Source organism: Anomaloglossus baeobatrachus, chromosome 10 (assembly GCF_048569485.1).
Source record: "Anomaloglossus baeobatrachus isolate aAnoBae1 chromosome 10, aAnoBae1.hap1, whole genome shotgun sequence".
Lineage (NCBI taxonomy): Eukaryota > Metazoa > Chordata > Amphibia > Anura > Aromobatidae > Anomaloglossus > Anomaloglossus baeobatrachus.
Window position 1 is genome coordinate 167,149,912 of NC_134362.1, and position 20,954 is coordinate 167,170,865.

The window sequence follows — 20,954 nt, forward strand, 5'->3', positions numbered from 1 at the left end:
AGGCTATTTACTTCATGCAGCATTTGCTTGGACCTGTCCCGCCCACAGCCATGACTCAGTCATGGGTACGGGATTGAAATAGACCAGGTGAGTGCTGCTGAGAGCAGTTCTACTATTCATATATGAGGCCGTATGGCACATTTTATAAAAATATTTTAGTGTAGGACTGCCTCTAATGAGATTTGCCGTGACGTGGCGAGGCAGCTCAAGAAATTGCAATTTTTTGCCAAAAATCTCCAAATTTTTATAATAAGTACAGTTTGGAATGTTTAGTGCTGAAGTGCACATTTGGTGCTGGCTTTTTGTTTTTTCTTCACTTATCATATAGTATGATAAGTGCATTAGGGAGGACTGAAGTATGATAAGTGCATTGTGGATGACTGACGAATGATAAGTGCATTGGAGGAGGACGAACGTCTCTGAAGTGCATATGGAGAGGACCAACGTATAAGTGCATTGGAAGAGGACCAACATATGATAAGTGCATTGGGAGAGGACCGACGTCTGATAAGTGCATTGGGAGAGAACCAACATATGATAAGTGCATTGGGGGAGGACCGACGTATGATAAGTGTGTGTCGCCCTGGGCAAGCCAGGGGACACAGATAACAACACCACCACACCCCACACTCCAGGTAGGCACACCTGCTAACCAGAAATCCTTGTTGCCTTCCTCCAGAGGTTGATGATGCACACCAGGGGGTGGGCCAGGCGGTTGGCTCCGCCCACCAAGGAGCTCACAACTCTGGAGGCAGGAAGTAAACCAGGCAGATTAGCCCGGGCAGGGCAAGAGAGCAGATAGCTCAGGGGAGAGCTGGAGAGAGGAGTTCTGTCAGGGAGGAGGAAGTGGAAGGAGTGAGGAGTAGCCCAGGCAGGGGCTAGAGTAAACAGAGAAGTGAAAGTGGTGAAAGTAAAGAAGCAAGCAAAGTGACAGAAGGACAGAAAGCCTGAGAGCCCAGCTGTGTGTAGGGCTAGAACAGCAAGGTCAGCGACGGCGGTGACTGTCCGGAGTGGGACAGTTCGGAAGTTCCTGGAAGGACCCCGTTGGCTGTGTGCCCGGTGGTCTGGAGCAGTGTTCCGAAGGACAGTCAGCACCAGGGCAGGGGCCTCTCGGACCCCGGCAAGGCTAGGAGTCGCCCAATTTGCCGAATCCGTCAGTGACGGGGACGCAGATCCCCCAACAACAAAGTCCCGATTGACGGCAACAGCCCGACCATTAACGGGGAGACACCGCCACCGCCAAGGCACCAGTTTCCCCAGGGCCAGCGCCTGCGGGCAAAGTGTAGAGCTCCTCCGGCCCAGATTGCAGTCGGGGAGCGGGTAACCGGAGGGAATCCACCGATACCACGAGATCACACAGGTGCAAGGAAGAGAGAAGTCACCGCCACCTACCGGGAGTGCAGGTGCAGCCGTCTGTGGGACCGTCCTACCAGCCGTTGGTTTACCGTACAAACTGTGTCCGCGTCAGGCTGAGTGAGTACCATAGTGCCGCAAGGCACAGCGCTGCCCCCGCGTCCCTGCGCCCTCCAGGCCCTACACTTTACATCTCCTCACCGGGCCCCGGGATCACCAACCCCTACCCACGGAGGGGCAACACAACATCTGGCTGCTCCCATCACCATCCCCGGGACCCTCACACTGAGCAGCGGTGGTGCCATCACCACAACCGTGGGTGGCGTCACGAACTATAATCCCAACAAACAACCCCCTTTTCACTCACGGGCGAGGAGTGCCGCTCGAGACACCCCGGGATCCGGCCCGCAGCTCGAGCCACCAGGAGCAACTGCCGGACCCGAGCAGAAGGGGTGAGCGCGGTGTGCTGACACCCTCCTCCCCGCCCGCGACAACTTGGCGTCACGAACAGGATCTTACCGCTCTGCCGTCTGGTAGAGGTGCGCCTTGTTACCGCCGGAGGTATCCGGCAGAAAAATTTCAGAAGTCGCCATCTTTGGCGCGAAAGTTCCCGCTCGAGCGTCTTCTCGAGCAGTAGAAGCGTGAAGGCCAAAACCCCGCCCCGAGAGAGGAGGGGCCGGAAAGAGCTAAGGGGGACGGAAACAAGATGTCTGCGCCCGACGGAGCCGCTGGAGGAGCGGTGGTCGCAGCCGCAGCGGCACCCGCGGATGGGAATGGGCCTGCCCAGGTCCCGGCCGTACTGGCGGGAGGTGCCGCGGCCCCCGCGCTTGCTCAGGTCATGCCGTTTTCCTTGCCCTATGCGCCCGGAGCTGCCTGGCTACCGCAGTATGACGGGAAACCGGATGCCCTACAGGCCTTCCGGAAAAAGCTTAACCCGTTGCTAGAGCTGTACCCCCTGACTGATAAGCAACGTGCAGCGATAGTGCTAGGCCAGTTAACCGGTGCGGCGGAGCAGGAAGCGGAGACCTGGGCCGAGGGGGACCGGCTCTCTGTAGCCACCATCTTCGAGAAGCTACAGACTGCCTTCGAGACCCGGACAGAAGCTGAGCTGAGGATGCAGTTTTACCAGTGCCGGCAACGAGCTGGGGATAGCATTCGGGACTATGCTCTACGTCTGCAGACCGCCCTCCGCACGCTGAAGCGGGTGAACTCTATTAATGAGGCGGATAGCAACAAGATGTTGGTGGAGCAATTTGCGTAGGGGATGAGGTCCCCTGAGGATCGTAAACAGCTCCGGCTGTGGGCCCTGGAACACCCTGATGTGGACTTTGCTGTGTTAAAGGAGCGGGCTATCAAAGCACTACAGCCCCCAGCTGCTGAAGTTCTGGAACCCGTCCCGTGGCCCGTCGAGACAGCTCCCGTTGTGGCGGCTCCAGCCAAACCAACCTCCTTACTACCTGCAGCCTCAAGCAGCACAGTGGAAGAACTGGCAGCCCAGGTCCGTCGCCTGGACGGAGACCTTGCCAAAATCCTTGCTGCACTACAACCCCTGACCAGATCTCAGCCCCAAGCGCAGATACAGCTTGCTGACAGTCCCGAAGATGTTCCCTGGATGCAGCGGAGAAGCGCTAACAACCCGCGGAGCAGACCTCCAATCTGCTACAAGTGCCGTAAGCCGGGCCATGTTTACCGACAGTGCCCGTTAAACGAGCAACCCCTGGGGCCCCGGGCCAATCCTCAGGAGTAGAACACCGTGGCCCCCCGGACTGGCGAGACCGATATGTCGGGGCCCGCCCTATCATCCCTGTGGCTGTGGACGGCATACCCGTGATGGCTCTCCTGGACACTGGATCACAGGTAACTACCATACCGTATACCTTGTACCAGCAGTATTGGGCCACAGACGAGCTGGCGCCTCCAGACCCTAGTATAAATTTGATTGCCGCTAATGGACTTCCATTGACCCAGGTGGGGTATAAAGAAGTGGCTATGACAGTGGGGCAAGCTGAACTGCAACATCAGGGCATGATTGTGATCATGAATGAACCTAGTGATCATAACCCGAAAATAGTGCTGGGAACCAATGTGATGGAACACTGCATGGCTGATGTGTTGAACCTTTTGCAACGGCTAGCCGCCACGGCGGCGGGGAGCCGGCAGAGGGCTGTGCAGCGTGAGATCCGCGCCCTGATGTACCGCCAGCATGTAAGCTCAACCGGAGGGGAGATTGGTGGAGTGCGAGTGATGGATGTTGCTCCATTGACTGTGCCCCCTAGGAGTGAGATGATGATCTGGTGTAGGGCAGCAGTAGGGCCTCAGGGGCGTGACTACCCTGCGATGATGGAGCCCATGCCTTCCGAGCACTGGCCCACTGTAGTGGCCGCCCGAGGGGTGGTAGATGTGAAGAAAGGGAGAGTGCCTGTGAGAGTGTTGAACTGTGGGGAGGAGGAAGTCAGGCTCCCCCGGTATGCCACCATTGCCAAACTACTCACCCTGGACCCTCACACTATCCAGGAAGCCCGTCCATCCACACTCCCACCTACCACCAGCACTTCCCCACCCCAGGGGGACACCAAGGAGTGGCACCAACAGCTACATGTGGGCACTGATGATACCCCTACACATCACAGGGCAGGGGTACACAGGGTAGTGCAGGAGTACGAACAGGTTTTCAGTAAGCACCCCCTAGACTTTGGGCAGATCAAGGGGGTCCAACACCACATTCCCACGGGTGAACATCCCCCTATCAAAGAGAGGTATAGACCTATTCCCCCTGCACATTACCAGTGTGCCAAAGATATGTTGAAGAATATGAAGGAGGCAGGGGTTATTCGGGACAGTTGTAGTCCCTGGGCCGCTCCGTTGGTACTGGTCAAGAAGAAGGATGGTACCATGCGGATGTGTGTGGACTACCGGAAGATCAACCAGATAACCCATAAAGATGCCTATCCATTGCCTCGTATTGAAGAATCTTTGGCTGCACTGAGAACTGCAAACTACTTCTCGACCCTTGACCTCACCAGCGGATACTGGCAAGTGGCCGTGGCCCCCGAGGACCGGGAGAAGACCGCCTTCACCACCCCGATGGGGCTCTGCGAATTCAATAGCATGCCGTTTGGGCTGTGCAATGCCCCCGGGACCTTCCAACGGTTGATGGAGTGCTGTTTGGGACATTTAAACTTCGAGACCGTCCTGCTGTATTTGGATGATGTGATTGTTTATTCCCAGACGTATGAAGCCCATCTGGAGCACCTGGCCGAGGTGTTCGCGTCCCTTGCCAAGTTCGGGATGAAGTTGAAGCCCTCGAAGTACCATCTGCTGAAACCCAGGGTGCAGTATCTAGGACATGTGGTGAGTGCGGATGGTGTTGCCCCCGACCCTGAGAAGATCACTGCCATCCAGAGCTGGCCGAGACCAACCACAGTGAGGGAAGTACGGCAGTTCCTGGGGCTGGTAGGGTACTATCGGCGTTTTATAAAGGGGTACACGAAGATGGCTGCCCCCATGCAAGATCTCCTCGTGGGACAGACCAAAGGTGGTAGACCCATTGGAGCCCCACTGTTGTGGGAGGACCAGCATGAGGAGTCCTTTGGCCAGTTGAAGGCGGCCTTGACCGGAGAAGAGGTCTTGGCGTACCCTGACTATGGGCGCCCGTTCATTCTCCACACGGACGCCAGTAACGTGGGGCTAGGAGCGGTCTTGTCCCAGGTCCAGGATGGAAAGGAGAAGGTGATTGCCTACGCCAGCCGAAAACTCCGGCCGACCGAAAGGAACCCTGAGAACTATAGCTCCTTCAAGCTCGAGCTATTGGCGTTGGTGTGGGCTATCACAGAGCGGTTCCGCCACTACCTGGCGGCAGCAAAATTCACCGCGTTTACGGACAACAATCCGTTAACTCACCTGAACACGGCCAAGTTGGGCGCGCTGGAGCAGCGGTGGGTAGCCCGGTTAGCCAACTATGATTTCACCATAAAGTACCGAGCTGGTCGTGTCAACATCAATGCAGATGCACTCTCCCGGATGCCCCATTTGTCAGAAGAGGGGTGGGAGGACGACGACCTCGAGGAGATTGAGTTGCCTGCGTTTCACCAGCCGCCTACTGAGAGGGTACAGGTATGTCAGCAAAGGGTGGATCTGGACCCGCGGGCCAGTCAAGAGTGGCAGGACGCCCAGGACCAAGCGCCGGCTGTCCGCCTTGTCAAGACTCTGGTGGAACAAGGCGCCATGGGAATGGACCCCAGCGCTCCAGCCGAAGCCCAACGCTTGTGGAAAGAACGGAAACGGCTTTACCTACACCAAGGGAGGCTGTACCGTGAGCTGATCAACCCGAAGACCCATGAGAAAATATGCCAGTTAATCGTTCCTCAGGCTGATGTCGCTACTGTACTGCGGGCATACCATGATGGTGCTGGCCACTTCGGGTGGAAGAAGCTGGAGATGCTGTTGAGAGAGCGGTTCTATTGGAGTGGGATGCGTGAATCGGTGGAAGCCTGGTGCCGAGAGTGCGGTCCTTGTACGCTGAGGAGAAAGGACGAGACTAGCCAGAGGGCACCGTTACATCCCATCGTCACCCATCAGCCGCTGGAACTGGTCGCCCTAGACCATGTTAAGCTCACCCCTAGCCGAAGTGGGTACACCTACGCATTGACCATGGTAGACCACTACTCCAGATTTATGGTGGTAGTCCCCGTCAAGGACCTGACTGGTCGAACTGCTGCTCGTGCGTTCCAGGCTTATTTCTGCCGACCTCATGGGTACCCCGAGAAGGTGCTGACTGACCAAGGCCCGGCTTTTGAAGCAGAGGTGTTTCACGAATTCTGCCAGTTGTACGGCTGCAAGAAGATCCGGACCACTCCGTACCACGCCCAAACCAACGGCATGTGCGAGAAAATGAATCATTTGGTCCTGGGGCTCCTCAAGACGCTACCGCTGGAAGAACGGAACATGTGGCCGGAAAAGTTACCCGACTTGGTCGACATGTACAATAATATCCCAACCAGCTCGACGAAGTGCACCCCAGCGTATCTGATGAGGGCTCGGCCTGGCCGCCTGCCGGTGGATCTGGAGATGGGGTTGGAAGCTCCGGAAGCACTCCCTTCAACGGCAGAGTGGGAGAGTCGGAGGAGGGCCCAGTACCGGCAAATCCAGGAGTATGTAGAGAAAAACCTCAGTCGAAGTCGAGAACAGCAAGAGCACCGGTTCAACCAGAAGGCGCCTGCAGGTCCTTTCCAGCCAGGAGATGTGGTGCTGAAACGGAAGAGAAAAGCCCACAAACTGGATGACCAGTGGGAGCAAGTCCCTTACGTCGTACAACCCACCGAGTGGGACAATGGGAAAACCTACCAGATCAGTCGTGACCAAGGGGGCACCCTGGCCACAGTTTCTCGGGACCATTTGAAAAAATGCCCCCCAGTATTGAAAGCAGAAGCTGAAGTACCGGTTTCTCCACCAGTGGAAAAGGCAGCAGAGGTAATCCACACTGTAATGGGTGACTTCCCAGCAAACTGGCCTACACAGAACGGCGCGGTGATACTTCCAGTGATACTGTTCCCACAACCCGTGGATGAAGAAGTAGTGGAAGCGGTTAACCGTGAGCCAGAACCAGTGCCAGTGCCCAGGGATGAACCTGTACCCAGCCCCCCTGCACCTCCGCCTGCCCCACACTGTAGCAGGGAGGAGGAACCGATTGTTCCCTCTACCCCACTGTCTAGCACCACCGACACCGGGCCCCGAAGGTCCACCCTTCCAACCTAGGTAGACCCCCACTTAGGTACAGGGAGACCGTTCTATGAGTGAAAGGGGTCCGCAAATGTAAAAGGTTGTTGTGTGTGTGTTTGAAAAAGTTGAAAGTTTTGAAAAATGAAAAACAATGATTAACCGAAGTTTACCTGATTGTCTGCAGTGATTAGCAACCGGCAGGAGCCGGCACCGTTGTCCCCGTGGGGACCGTTTAAAATGCATGGGAACTAGCCATGGACAAGCCCGTGAACTCTGCAGGGCAACCACAAACGTTAGTGGCTTGTAAATATGTTGGGTACCGTTACCGTTTCCGCAGGCCGCCTCCGGAGAGGCAGGTTGGAGGGAGGGCCCTGAGCAGAGCAGGCCAGGGCCCAGCCACCAAAGGAACCGGTGGCTACCCTCTGGAGGGCAAGGACAGATCCCGCTCGGGTGACTTGTGCTGGACTGTGGGTCAAGGGGTGCTGCCTGGGTTTTAGGGGCAGCATCAGGGCCAGGTTGCTTGGGTGGGAGAGAGCGGAAACCGTGACCGTACACCGTTGAAACGTTAAAGTAAATGTGCCTCCCGTCTTGGGAAGAGTTTATGATTAAAAATGTTATTTATGTTTGATTAACCCTTGTTATCCCCTTTTACAGAAAAATAAAACCGGTGTAGGACGGCAGCCCGCGGACGGTCTGCATTTTGCTAAGGGGGAATGTGTCGCCCTGGGCAAGCCAGGGGACACAGATAACAACACCACCACACCCCACACTCCAGGTAGGCACACCTGCTAACCAGAAATCCTTGTTGCCTTCCTCCAGAGGTTGATGATGCACACCAGGGGGTGGGCCAGGCGGTTGGCTCCGCCCACCAAGGAGCTCACAACTCTGGAGGCAGGAAGTAAACCAGGCAGATTAGCCCGGGCAGGGCAAGAGAGCAGATAGCTCAGGGGAGAGCTGGAGAGAGGAGTTCTGTCAGGGAGGAGGAAGTGGAAGGAGTGAGGAGTAGCCCAGGCAGGGGCTAGAGTAAACAGAGAAGTGAAAGTGGTGAAAGTAAAGAAGCAAGCAAAGTGACAGAAGGACAGAAAGCCTGAGAGCCCAGCTGTGTGTAGGGCTAGAACAGCAAGGTCAGCGACGGCGGTGACTGTCCGGAGTGGGACAGTTCGGAAGTTCCTGGAAGGACCCCGTTGGCTGTGTGCCCGGTGGTCTGGAGCAGTGTTCCGAAGGACAGTCAGCACCAGGGCAGGGGCCTCTCGGACCCCGGCAAGGCTAGGAGTCGCCCAATTTGCCGAATCCGTCAGTGACGGGGACACAGATCCCCCAACAACAAAGTCCCGATTGACGGCAACAGCCCGACCATTAACGGGGAGACACCGCCACCGCCAAGGCACCAGTTTCCCCAGGGCCAGCGCCTGCGGGCAAAGTGTAGAGCTCCTCCGGCCCAGATTGCAGTCGGGGAGCGGGTAACCGGAGGGAATCCACCGATACCACGAGATCACACAAGTGCAAGGAAGAGAGAAGTCACCGCCACCTACCGGGAGTGCAGGTGCAGCCGTCTGTGGGACCGTCCTACCAGCCGTTGGTTTACCGTACAAACTGTGTCCGCGTCAGGCTGAGTGAGTACCATAGTGCCGCAAGGCACAGCGCTGCCCCCGCGTCCCTGCGCCCTCCAGGCCCTACACTTTACATCTCCTCACCGGGCCCCGGGATCACCAACCCCTACCCACGGAGGGGCAACACAACATCTGGCTGCTCCCATCACCATCCCCGGGACCCTCACACTGAGCAGCGGTGGTGCCATCACCACAACCGTGGGTGGCGTCACGAACTATAATCCCAACAAACAACCCCCTTTTCACTCACGGGCGAGGAGTGCCGCTCGAGACACCCCGGGATCCGGCCCGCAGCTCGAGCCACCAGGAGCAACTGCCGGACCCGAGCAGAAGGGGTGAGCGCGGTGTGCTGACACCCTCCTCCCCGCCCGCGACAACTGCATTGGGGGAGGACCAATGTATAAGTGCATTGGGGGAGTACCGACATCTGATAAGTGTATTGGGAGAGGACCGACATATGATAAGTGTGTGGCGTCCTTGACCTGGTCAGGCACCACTGAGTACTGCACCCATGCTGGGGGCAGTACAATACAGGTAATCCAGAAGGCTGACCGAGGTGTGACTACACAGGCGCATAGTAATCAGGTCTCACACATCTACCTTTGGGAGGACCCCTGGGGAATCCAGGAGGGGGCGTAGCCTCCATGTCCACTCAAGGGGTGTGGTAGAGAGCCTGGTTGCTAGATTACGTAGGCAAGAACAGGAGAGGAGGAAGCAGTGAGCCAGTTTAGTGTGCAGCTCAGGGAGAGCAGACGTGAGGAGCAGACCCTGGAGCTGTTGCAGTCTAACAACGTCTGCGCAGTGACTACCGACGGGGGAGATTGGTCGCCTGGTAGTGCCACCTGAAATCCACCCAAGGCTAGAGAGAGCAAAGGGGTGGCAGAGTAAGGGGACTGCCAGGGAGGTACCAGGCCCGCAAGGGTAACAGGTCCCAGTGTAGAGATAGATCCAGCTTTCTTCTGCCAAACCTGCCTGAGGGAGCACTTCAGACCTCCAAGACAACACCACAGAGTCCGCAGCCACGTAGCAAAGAGAGGGCCCATAGTTCACAGGAGGCAAGCAGCCGGAGTGACCTGGTCCAGGCTACAAGCAAACGGGCCGAAACAAGGGGAGAACAGGCAGCAGCAACTTCCCTGGGTGACCCCCATAGGGACTTCAAGTTGGGGTCACCACAAAAACCCCCAGGGCTAAGGAAGGCGAGTTGGTAGTCACCCTCATCAGCCAGCCGGAAGGATACCTGGTTCCAGCCTGGTTCATCCCAGCTACACCTGGGTTACTCACCCTACCATCAACAGTGAGTAAAAACCCTGAAAAACTGTTTGGACTGTGCCTGAGTCATTCTGCGACCTGTGGTTCCACACACTTACACAGGGCCCTGGGGCTTGCTTCACTCTTGGGAGGCCACTACAACTGACTGCACCCACCATCAGCCCCAGGCACCCCTTAACCTGCAGTGGCGGTCACCCTGACTGCAATACCAAGAGTGGCGTCACGACAATCCTAAAGAGAAGGTCCCCTACCTGTGACCAGACTGTTCCTCCACATGGAGTCCCTGAAGGTAATGCACCGACACAACACCTGTGGGGCTTCACAAGTGCATTGGGAGAGGACCGACGTATGATAAGTGCATTGGGGGAGGACCGACGTATGAAAAGTGCATTGGGGGAGGACCAACGTATGATAAGTGCAAAAGTCTTCTCCATTACTCCTCACTGGTGCCACAATCCTTGTGCACCAGATCTGCTCTTTGCTGGCCAGACGCCTAACGCTGCCGAAGGCAGTGCCATCAAGCAAGTGAAAATGGGTGGCGGAGAACAGAAGACTGATGCACTTTCTATTTAGGTGGCCATGTTATACATTTTTTTATTATGGTCCAGGAGCTTCAATCTGCACCTCCAGATGCCACAGTAATCTTTATTATATAATTTGTATATTATATTTGTTTTAGGATACAAGCCTTCAATCTCTAACAACCTACATCTGGTTCGTCATGGTAAGAGACTAAACCTTTCACTTATCACATCAAGTCCTATTTGCATTGATACTTATACATATTTAACCACAGAATCATTTTCACCTTAATAACTGTACACTGTGTGCAGAATTATTAGGCAAATGAGTATTTTGATCACATGATACTTTTTATACATGTTTTCCTACTCCAAGCTGTATAGGCTTCTCTGTAATGAGGAGGGGTGCGGTGTAATGACATCAACACCCTATATAAGGTGTGCGTAATTATTAGGCAACTTCCTTCCTTTGGCAAAATGGGTCAGAAGAGAGATTTGACGAGCTCTGAAAAGTCCAAAATTGTGAGATATCTTGTAGAGGGATGCAGTAGTCTTGAGATTGCCAAACCTTTGAAGCGTGATCACCGAACAATGAAGCGTTTCATGGCAAGTAGCCAACAGGGTCGCAAGAAGCATGTTGGGGAAAAAAGGCACAAAAAAACTACCCATTAATTGAGGAAAATCAAGTGTGAAGCTGCCAAGAGGCCATTTGCCACCAGTTTGGCCATATTTCAGAGCTGCAGTATCAAAAAGCACAAGGTGTGCCATACTCAGGGACATGGCCAAGGTGAGGAAGGCTGAAAAATGATCACATTTGAACAAGAAACATAAGATAAAACGTCAAGTCTGGGCCAAGAAATATCTTAAGACTGATTTTTCAAAGGTTTTATGGACTGATGAAATGAGCGTGACTCTTGATGGGCCAGATGGATGGGCCAGAGGCTGGATCAGTAAAGGGCATAGAGCTCCACTCCGACTCAGACGCCAGCAAGGTGGAGGTGGGGTACTTGTATGGGCTGGTATCATCAATGAACTTGTGGGACCTTTTCGGGTTGAGGATGGAGTGAAGATCAATTCCCAGACCTACTGCCAGTTTCTGGAAGACAACTTCTTCAAGCAGTGGTACAGATAGAAGTTGGTATCGTTCAAGAAAAAGATGATTTTCATGTAGGACAATATTCCATCACATGCATCCAACTACTCCACAGCGTGGCTGGCCAGTAAAGGTCTAAAAGATGAAAAAATAATGACATGGCCCCCTTGTTCACCTGATCTGAACCCCATAGAGAACCTGTGGTCCCTCATAAAATGTAAGATCTACAGGGAGAGAAAACAGTACACCTCTCGGAGCAGTGTCTGGAGGCTGTGGTGGCTGCTGCGTGCAATGTTGATCGTAAACAGATCAAGCAATGACAGAGTCTATGGATGGTCGGCTGCTGAGTGTCATCAGAAAGAAAGGGGGCTATATTGGTCACTAATTTTTTGGGGTTTGTTTTTGCATGTCAGAAATGTTTATTTCTAAGTTTTGTGCAGTTATATTGGTTTTCCTGGTGAAAATAAACAAGTGAGATGGGAATATATTTGGTTTTTATTAAGTTGCCTAATAATTCTGCACGGTAATAGTTACCTGCACAAACAGATATCCTCCTAAGATAGCCAAATCTAAAAAAAAACAAAACACTCCAACTTCCAAAAATATTAATCTTTGATATTTATGAGTCTTTTGGGTTGATTGAGAACATAGTTGTTGATCAATAATAAAAAAAAATCCTCTAAAATACAACTTGCCTAATAATTCTGCACACATTGTACACAAAGTTGAGTAAGAAATTACTAACAGGCATTTCAATTTAGGAATGGAAAAATGAATATGTGAACTGGATGCCAGAGGACTATTGTGGAATTGAAAAAATTGTGTCTCCTGGTGAAAATCTTTGGCTTCCAGACCTCTATATCTATGAAATGTAAGTGTACAAATCTTAAAACAGGAGTTATTACTATCCAGTACTTTTGGTAGGGGTGTAACAAAGAAACAAAAAAGATCAGATACATGGATTTCACAAGGACATTGTATGTGACGCCCTGGCCTATCAGGTCGTCACAGGGTATTGTGCAATCTGCCCTTCAGCAAAGTATCAACCCTCCTTGGTTACGGATCCTGGTCCTTTGGTGTTGCTAACAGCTGAGCCAATCCAAATCCTAGAGACACTTTACACTGTACCCACCAGACACACCATTGGGGGGCCTGAAGGGAATAGGGCCGCCCAGATGGGGGGTTAGTAGGGGAGAGTGGAAAAGTGACAGTGGAGCAGATGAGAGTGAAAGGAGAGGTGGTGGAGTAGTGACCCTCGCGGGGAGAGGTCAGGGAGCAGGGCTCCTGTAGTTACTAGGTGGCAGACTGGGCCTGGTAGGAGCTGGAACCCCGGTCGCAGGGGATTGTGTCAAGGGGCACGGACTTCGAGGAGGGCAGCCGGCGGCCTTGAGTTATCACCGGGCAGGAGCCAGGGCAAGACGGGGTACGTGGACCCTAGGCCGGCAAGTAGCTTCACGTGTCCTGGTAATTTACCCGACGGGGGTGAAGACTTCAAGTGTCATCCCCAACCCGCTCCAAAATCGGGGTACTAGCGCACCGATGGGATAGCACTTTCCCAATACAGTCCAAAGAAATCCTACGCGTGAACCCTGAGAGCAAACTCACCCCGTTAGCTATACGGGTGAGCGGGACCCAAAAAGTTTCAGACTTGAGGGTCGAAAGAGTAACACAGGTGCCAAGGAAAGGGCCACAGACTAACCGCAACACCAAGGACATGGACCCAAGCGTGCTCCCTCTAAGCTGCAGTGGTGCTCAGAACTCTGGTTTACAAGCTGTCGATGTGGTTATTTCTGGACTGAGTGAGTACGCGGAAAACCCTTCTTCTATCCCCAACGGCACCCCAAATGCCAACAACCCCAACGGGCCCCGGGACACTAGACCCCCTACCCACGGAGGGGTTAAACATCCTGCTGCTTCAACATCGTCACCAGGCTCCCCAACAGCAGCGGTGGTCTCTCACATTACCACGCACCGTGGGTGGCACCACAAACTTTTAATCCCTTGTATATATCCCCCCTTTTCTTTTGATATTCGAGTGTCCACGCGAACCCCCCGGGTCCGGAGACCCCTCGAGCCACCACGGCTCCGGATCCGAGCGGCTCGGCCGCTGGTACGGGGGCGGTACATGTGCACACCCAGATAATTTGAATATACAGATATAAAACTCTAAAGATAGAGATAAACTGTATACACAGAGACACAGTGTACATAAACATACACTATACAGAATAAATTTGGAGCCAATCAGATGCCTCCCCGATGGTATTACATAATGATATCTGTCAGTACTTCTAAGCATTGAGGGCACCATTACTTCTGATTAGTGATGAGCAAGCACTAAGTATCATGGGTGTGTCACAGTTGACAGACAGTCCTGTGGTGTCCGGCTGTAGAAGGTCGCAGCGCTTGGCTACACAAACTGCTCCCTGACATTCTATCTTCTTGCTTTGGTGTAAATGGTATCCTATGTCGTATATTCCATGCATGGGGTCAATCCCTTATTTTTAGGACCCTGCGGATATCCTCATTTTTCAGCTGTTAATCATCATCGTGTCCTTAAATAACCAGATTTCCCCTTGGTGTTTGCTAGTGACAGAGTTATATTCCTATACAGGCCTTGGATGCAAGCAGTCGGATTTGCTGTTCCTCTCCCTGAGTCTTGTTGAAGATAAGTTATTTTTTCACTTCCCCCCTGTGTCTCCATTAGAGCTTAGTGGGATTGACTAAGCACTCATCCCATCCATTCCTTACCTAGATCCCAGTGCAGGGTTAGTCAGGGTCAGGTATCCTGTTCTGCGTATAGGTGCGGAACCTATATAGGGTGGTTAGGAGAGCCAGGGGCCAGCGGAAGGTTTGATCAGGGGTCACCATCTCCCCCTTCCTTAGACACATGGTTTCACTTCGCTGTCACTGTACGTGTGTTATTTCCCCATACCTAGCATGACACTAAGATGCTCGAGTACTCGGTACTCGTAAGGAGCAGTTGGACGCTCGGATGGGCTTGACTTAATTACCGAGTATAAAGGAAGTCAATGGGGAATTCAAGCATTTTTCCAGAAGAGTCTTCCAGAAAAAGCTCGAGTTTCGCATTGACTTCCATTTTACTCCTTAATTGAGTCGTGCCCCCTGAGAGTCTGGCCTGCTTGTTTTGGGAACCAAGAACTTGAACATCTTAGTGCTCACTCATTAATACTAATGACCAAGTTCCCAACTTCCTACCAGGTTCCTTCAAAAACTGTGTGCAAGTGACAAGTGTACTCAGAAGTGATGAAGTCAAAGAGTGATCACCAAATATTTATCTGATTTAGATTTCTCTTTTTTTCATTCACTGTGGATTTTGTTAATTGATAAAAAAACTATTACTTTTTTATTTTTTTTAAAGCATCCGAACTTTGCAGCATTTTTCCCACAGCTGCCTAAGACTCTATACCAGGGGTCTCAAACTCGGCTGGGTGTATGGGCCGCACAGAGGAAAAAAATAATTTGGGGGGCCACATTCTTTGCGGGACAAAGTGACATTTTTATTGGTACCATATATTGGATGACTGATTTTCAACATTTTTCACTTGTTTATTATAACAAATGTGCACATTCTTTGGTTAAATATATAAAAAAAAAAATTTGATGGTAAAAAAAAAGTCATGCCTTATTTTATTTTTTTTACATTTTATCCCTTTCTTGTAACTAATAGTGTTACAATTATCACTATATAGAAATTTTGGCCAACATCTTTCAGTAATGTTTCCCATCCTATAGTAATGTGCCCACCTTGTCCCCATCCTATAGTAATGACCCCAGCCTTGTCCCTATTCTATAGTAATGTCCCCATCCAATAGTATTATGCCCATCCTTGTAATGTCCCCATCTTTTAGTAATGTGCCCACCTTGTCCCCATCCTATAGACATGTGCCCACCTTGTCCCTATTCTATAGTAAGGTGCCCACCTTGTCCCCATCCTATAGACATGTGCCTACCTTGTCCCTATTCTATAGTAAGGTGCCCACCTTGTCCCTATTCTATAGACATGTGCCCACCTTGTCCCTATTCTATAGTAAGGTGCCCACCTTGTCCCTATCCTATAGACATGTGCCCACCTTGTCCCTATTCTATAGACATGTGCCCACCTTGTCCCCATCCTATAGACATGTGCCCACCTTGTCCCTATTCTATAGACATGTGCCCACCTTGTCCCTATTCTATAGACATGTGCCCACCTTGTCCCCATCCTATAGACATGTGCCCACCTTGTCCCCATCCTATAGACATGTGCCCACCTTGTCCCTATTCTATAGTAATGTGCCCACCTTGTCCCCATCCTATAGTCATGTGCCCACCTTGTCCCCATCCTATAGACATGTGCCCACCTTGTCCCTATTTTATAGTAAGGTGCCCACCTTGTCCCCATCCTATAGTCATGTGCTCACCTTGTCCCCATCCTATAGTCATGTGCCCACCTTGTCCCCATCCTATAGTCATGTGCCCACCTTGTCCCCATCCTATAGTCATGTGCCCACCTTGTCCCTATTCTATAGACATGTGCCCACCTTGTCCCTATTCTATAGACCTGTGCCCACCTTGTCCCCATCCTATAGACATGTGCCCACCTTGTCCCCATCCTATAGACATGTGCCCACCTTGTCCCTATTCTATAGTAATGTGCCCACCTTGTCCCCATCCTATAGACATGTGCCCACCTTGTCCCTATTCTATAGTAAGGTGCCCACCTTGCCCCCATCCTATAGTCATGTGCTCACCTTGTCCCTATTCTATAGTCATGTGCCCACCTTGTCCCCATCCTATAGTCATGTGCCCACCTTGTCCCTATTCTATAGACATGTGCCCACCTTGTTCCCATCCTATAGACATGTGCCCACCTTGTCCCTATTCTATAGTCACGTGCCCACCCTGTCCCTATTCTATAGTAATGTCCCCATCCTGTAGTAATGGGGGGGGGGCAGTGGCGGCGGGTGAAAGGGGGCGCTATAATTTACCGATCGCTCTCGGCTTCCTTCCACCCACAGACGCCGGAGTAAAGGTGAGGGGGCGGTCTCCGGCCCCAGATCCACAGTGATTGGACAGGTCGGTCACAAGGCCGGTCTCTCCAATCAGAGCTGGGGGCGGGTGAAACAGAGGTCACCCAGCTCCAGCCAATGATCGGTGCTACAGCTGCACTGATCAGGGCTGGATTTCAATGTTACAGCCATTTTCAATGGCTGTAACATTACAGTGGCTGACGAATGTCGCACAGCCAATCACAGCCTCCGTAGGTCCGGGGAGGAGACACCACCCCTCCTGAGGTCCCCTCCTCCCCGAATCTAAGGTATTTGCTATTGGCAATGCAAACGGCGATCGCAGCCACCGGGGCCACGATCTCGCCATGACGTACTGGGTATGTCATGGGTCCTTAAGTACCAGGGAGCCATGATGTACCCAGTACGTCATAGGTCGCTAAGGGGTTAATGTGCTGTCCTTCACATACACAAAAAATAAACAAACACCATTCTTCTCACCTGTCCCGCGTTCCCTCGGCTCCTCACCTCTGCTTCTTGCTGTCTGCAGGCCGTGCCCCGGTGACTATCGCGGCCGGTGCAGGGACCACAGCCACTGGCAGTGATTTATGTCAGATGAATGTTTTGCCGGCGCTGCGTGCGCACAGTCCTTGCTTCTGAGAGCGCAGCGCCGGTAAAACACTCATCTAACAAAGTGCAGACAGTGGCTGCGGCCCCTGCACCGGCTGCGATAGTGAACAGGGGCACAGGCCTGGAGGCCGCACGAAGCAGCCTGACAAGCCGCATGCGGCCTACGGCCCGCGTGTTTGAGACCCCTGCTCTATACAGTACAGTACAGTACTCTATATAATGATATTTTCATCTATGTCTCATACAGGACTGATGGTGATAGCAGTTCTCCAGTGATTCCTTACTTCTTTATCTACAATGACGGTTTAATTGTAGACTCCAAACCAATGCGAATTGTCAGCACCTGTAATCTAGACGTTTACAAGTTTCCATTCGACACACAGTCCTGTCCTTTGACCTTCGGTCCTTACATACACTCAGGTATGTTAAATGTTTAAACAGACCTCATATCCAAACTCTTTCCTCCATGTATTCTTCTGTGGCCCACCGTTATCAGACATTTAAAATTAAAGTTGACTTTTCTTGTGCTTTTGGGTCAGTAGAGGTTACAATTTTGAGTTCCGGCAGTAAGACTCTTGAAGGAAGGTGCGGACGCCGGGCCGTGAGGGCTCTGCACTCTTTCACAAAAGAGAGCCAGTGCTTGTAGACCGCTTTGGGCAAGGTGTGCAACACTTACTGTACTCCTCAGGGCAGTGTCCACCACCCCACAACTGGTCACCATCGTGGATGTAGTAGATAGCACTGGACACTGGAGAACTCTTTGCAAAATAACTGTAAAGTGTTTATTAAAGAAGTTGTCCAGTTACCAAAACTGATTTTTTTTTTTCTGATAAATCTTGCTATTATGTGCCTCTCCACACATCTATCACGTTATTTTACCAATATTACCTTTTATCATGCTCTAGCATAACATCTTCATTTGATGGAGTTAATCTCTCTCTTGACTTCCTGGGTTCAGTTACTACAACTTCCATAATCCTTTGCAGTAACTAGCAATCTCTCACACCCACTCTGATCTCCATCCAAACTGTTCTCTCCCCTCAGATCTCCACCACAACAGTTTCCTCCCCTCCTTCCTGAGTGCACTGCCTAATCATGGTAATAGAGCTTTTATCATTGCTACACTCTCACCTGCACAAGTCTCAGAGTGGAGACAGTTAGTGACATGTAGCATCCGGTCACCTGCACAACAAGTCCCAGAGTGGTGAAAGATAGTGACATGCAGCACACTATGTGTCAGAGCAGAGAATGTCACTGTCTCCACTCTGGGACTTGTTGTGCAGGTGACCGGATGATACGTGTCACTGACTTGCTCCACTCTGTGACTTCTGCTGCATTGTTCCAACTGTATATACTCTCACCTGCACAACAAGTCCCAGAGTGGTGAAAGATAGTGACATGCATGCAGCACACTATGTGTCAGAGCAGAGCATGTCACTGTCTCCACTCTGGGACTTGTTGTGCAGGTGACCGGATGCTACATGTCACTAACTGTCTCCACAGTGGAGCAGATTGGTCCCATGCAGCGTCCGGTCACCTGTGCTGCTGGTAGGAGCACATGATCACACTGCCGACACCACCCGCTCTCCTGACAACTGAGCACAGCGGGCGGGTGGACAGTGTGATCACATACTTGCGTGACAGGGGGGATTTCAGCGGAGGAAACCCCCCCTGTACGCCACACTGGAGCCCATACCTCCCACAGCTGACCGATGGTAAGCGGCGCGCTCTGCCTTCACCGCTCCACACTGGCGTCCTCCGGATCCTCCCCTCGATGCTGGGCTGTGACGTGCGGTAGTCACCGCCCACAGCCCAGTCAATCAGTGTGAGTGGCGCCGGCATCCTCTGACGTAAGCGTCAAGTTTAAGAGCCCGGAAATGCCGGGACGTCAGAGGATGCTGGCGGCTGTAAGGGGTGGGTAGACCCCTCACCAGGAAGTCTAGTTAACCCGGAAACGTTATTAATAAAAATGTTTTATATTGTATTCATGTATGTTGTTGTCAGGGTACCCCCTAGTGGCCGGGTGGGACGGCTGTCACCACAGTAGGGAGGAGGAGCCGGCAGTTTAGGAGGGAAGAAAGTGTGTGAGGGAGTCAGTTGTCTCTGGGACAGGAAAGAAGAAGGAACAGCCAGGGGCAGAGTGTGGCAGCTGAAGTACAGGGGAGCCGGAGAAGACAGGAGCGGGCGGAACCTCGTAGGGTGAAGCAGTCCGGTGTGGGTCCGGGCTGTGGGTAGCCAGAAGTGGGAGCCGGGCGAAGTGAAGTAGTCAGGCACGTCGCCCACTTGAGGGAACGCTATAGTAGACTCCCCCTCAGCTGAAGGAAGCGCCATAGCATTGTGCTTTATTACTGCCAAGTGTGAAGAACTGTGAAGAATAAAAGATGTTTGTTGTTTGCATTGACCCACGCCTGAAGAGTATTTGTGCGCCGGACAACACCTGCACCACCACACTCTGCCCCACAAAGGCACCTCCTGTCCCCCCAGTGACGGCGACGCCAGGGGTAAGCCTGTCAGCAAGGGCCACGACTACAAGGCCGGAGGCACCCCTGGCACCCCGTTACAATTGGCGTAGTCGGCAGGATCCGGATCATATGCAAGGGGACCCGCTCCAAGAAGATGGAGACCAAGTGGTGCCATGGGCCCCTGACCCGGACTCTCAGCGAAGATTTACAGTCCCATGGTGGGAAGAAGAAACAGTGCCTGAGGTGAAGGACCGGGCACAAGATGGCGGCAAGGTGGCCGTCGTCTGGGAAGAAACAGAAAGCGCGCGAAGTATTGGCGCCAAAAGAAGAGCCTGGGGCTGGCCGGTGCCGAAAAAGAAGTTCGGAGTACTCCGCCCAAAGAGGGGAGGTGCCGGTCCCAGGGCACGAACAGAGACATGTACAGTGGGCGGCGTTGTAAGAAGAAAGAAGTGCCGTCGCGGAGGGGTCGAGCTGTAGTGCGAGGCTAAGGGTGGAGTATCCTCAAGAGCGGGAAAAGTGAGCCCGCCTCCACTTCCTCTAGTCTCGCCACTGACCCAGACGCCATTACTGAGTACTGGTGTTGCCGAGAACATGGAGAAATTGGACGAGAGCCGTCTGAAGCAGGTGGTGTCTGCGGAGGGATTCCCTACCTACTTGCCGGCTGTACCCGGAGGACCGGGGCAAGCCAGTAGGGTGACGTGGCTCACAACATGGGACGCGGAGACCGGTGCGACCACAACCAAGGTCCGGGCGACCTACGCCGCCCAGTTGCCGTCGGGGAGCCGGATGTTGGGAGCCCCATATCCCTGCCCAGAGAGACCCCCGCCAGCTGCGGTGGGGTCTGGAGCACCTAGCCAAACTCCGGCAGAAACCTACGCCCCGAAACTAGAGAGAGACGACTGGGGTTTCTATTGGGACCCGGTGCTGCCGTCTCCCCTACCAACCCGAAGATCCCCGTCACCCGAGCCGGACCCAGTGCAAGAGCGGCTGCTCGTTGAAACCGTCGCCCGGGAGATCATGGCGGGTCCCCATGGCGAAGAGCTTGAGCGTCAGTATACCACTGGAGTGGTCGTCAAGTTTTTTTTTTTCCAATTTAAAAGTTTTATTGAGTTTATAATAAGAAAATAAAGAAAATATACATCCATGCTTTGACAAATGAAATAGATCAAAGGTCTAAACGACACAACACCATCGTAGACCTGAAGGCAGAATGTAAATGATTAACATAGTACATGGGAATTCAATTGAAACCATGAGAGAAATAAAAAGAAATAATGAAACAGAAAGGG

General features: G+C 52.6%; 1 pseudogene; it reads left to right on the top strand.

The window, feature by feature from the left end:
- LOC142254638 (5-hydroxytryptamine receptor 3A-like) overlaps window positions 1–20,954 on the top strand; it is an 86,700-nt pseudogene that overhangs the window by 11,870 nt on the left and 53,876 nt on the right.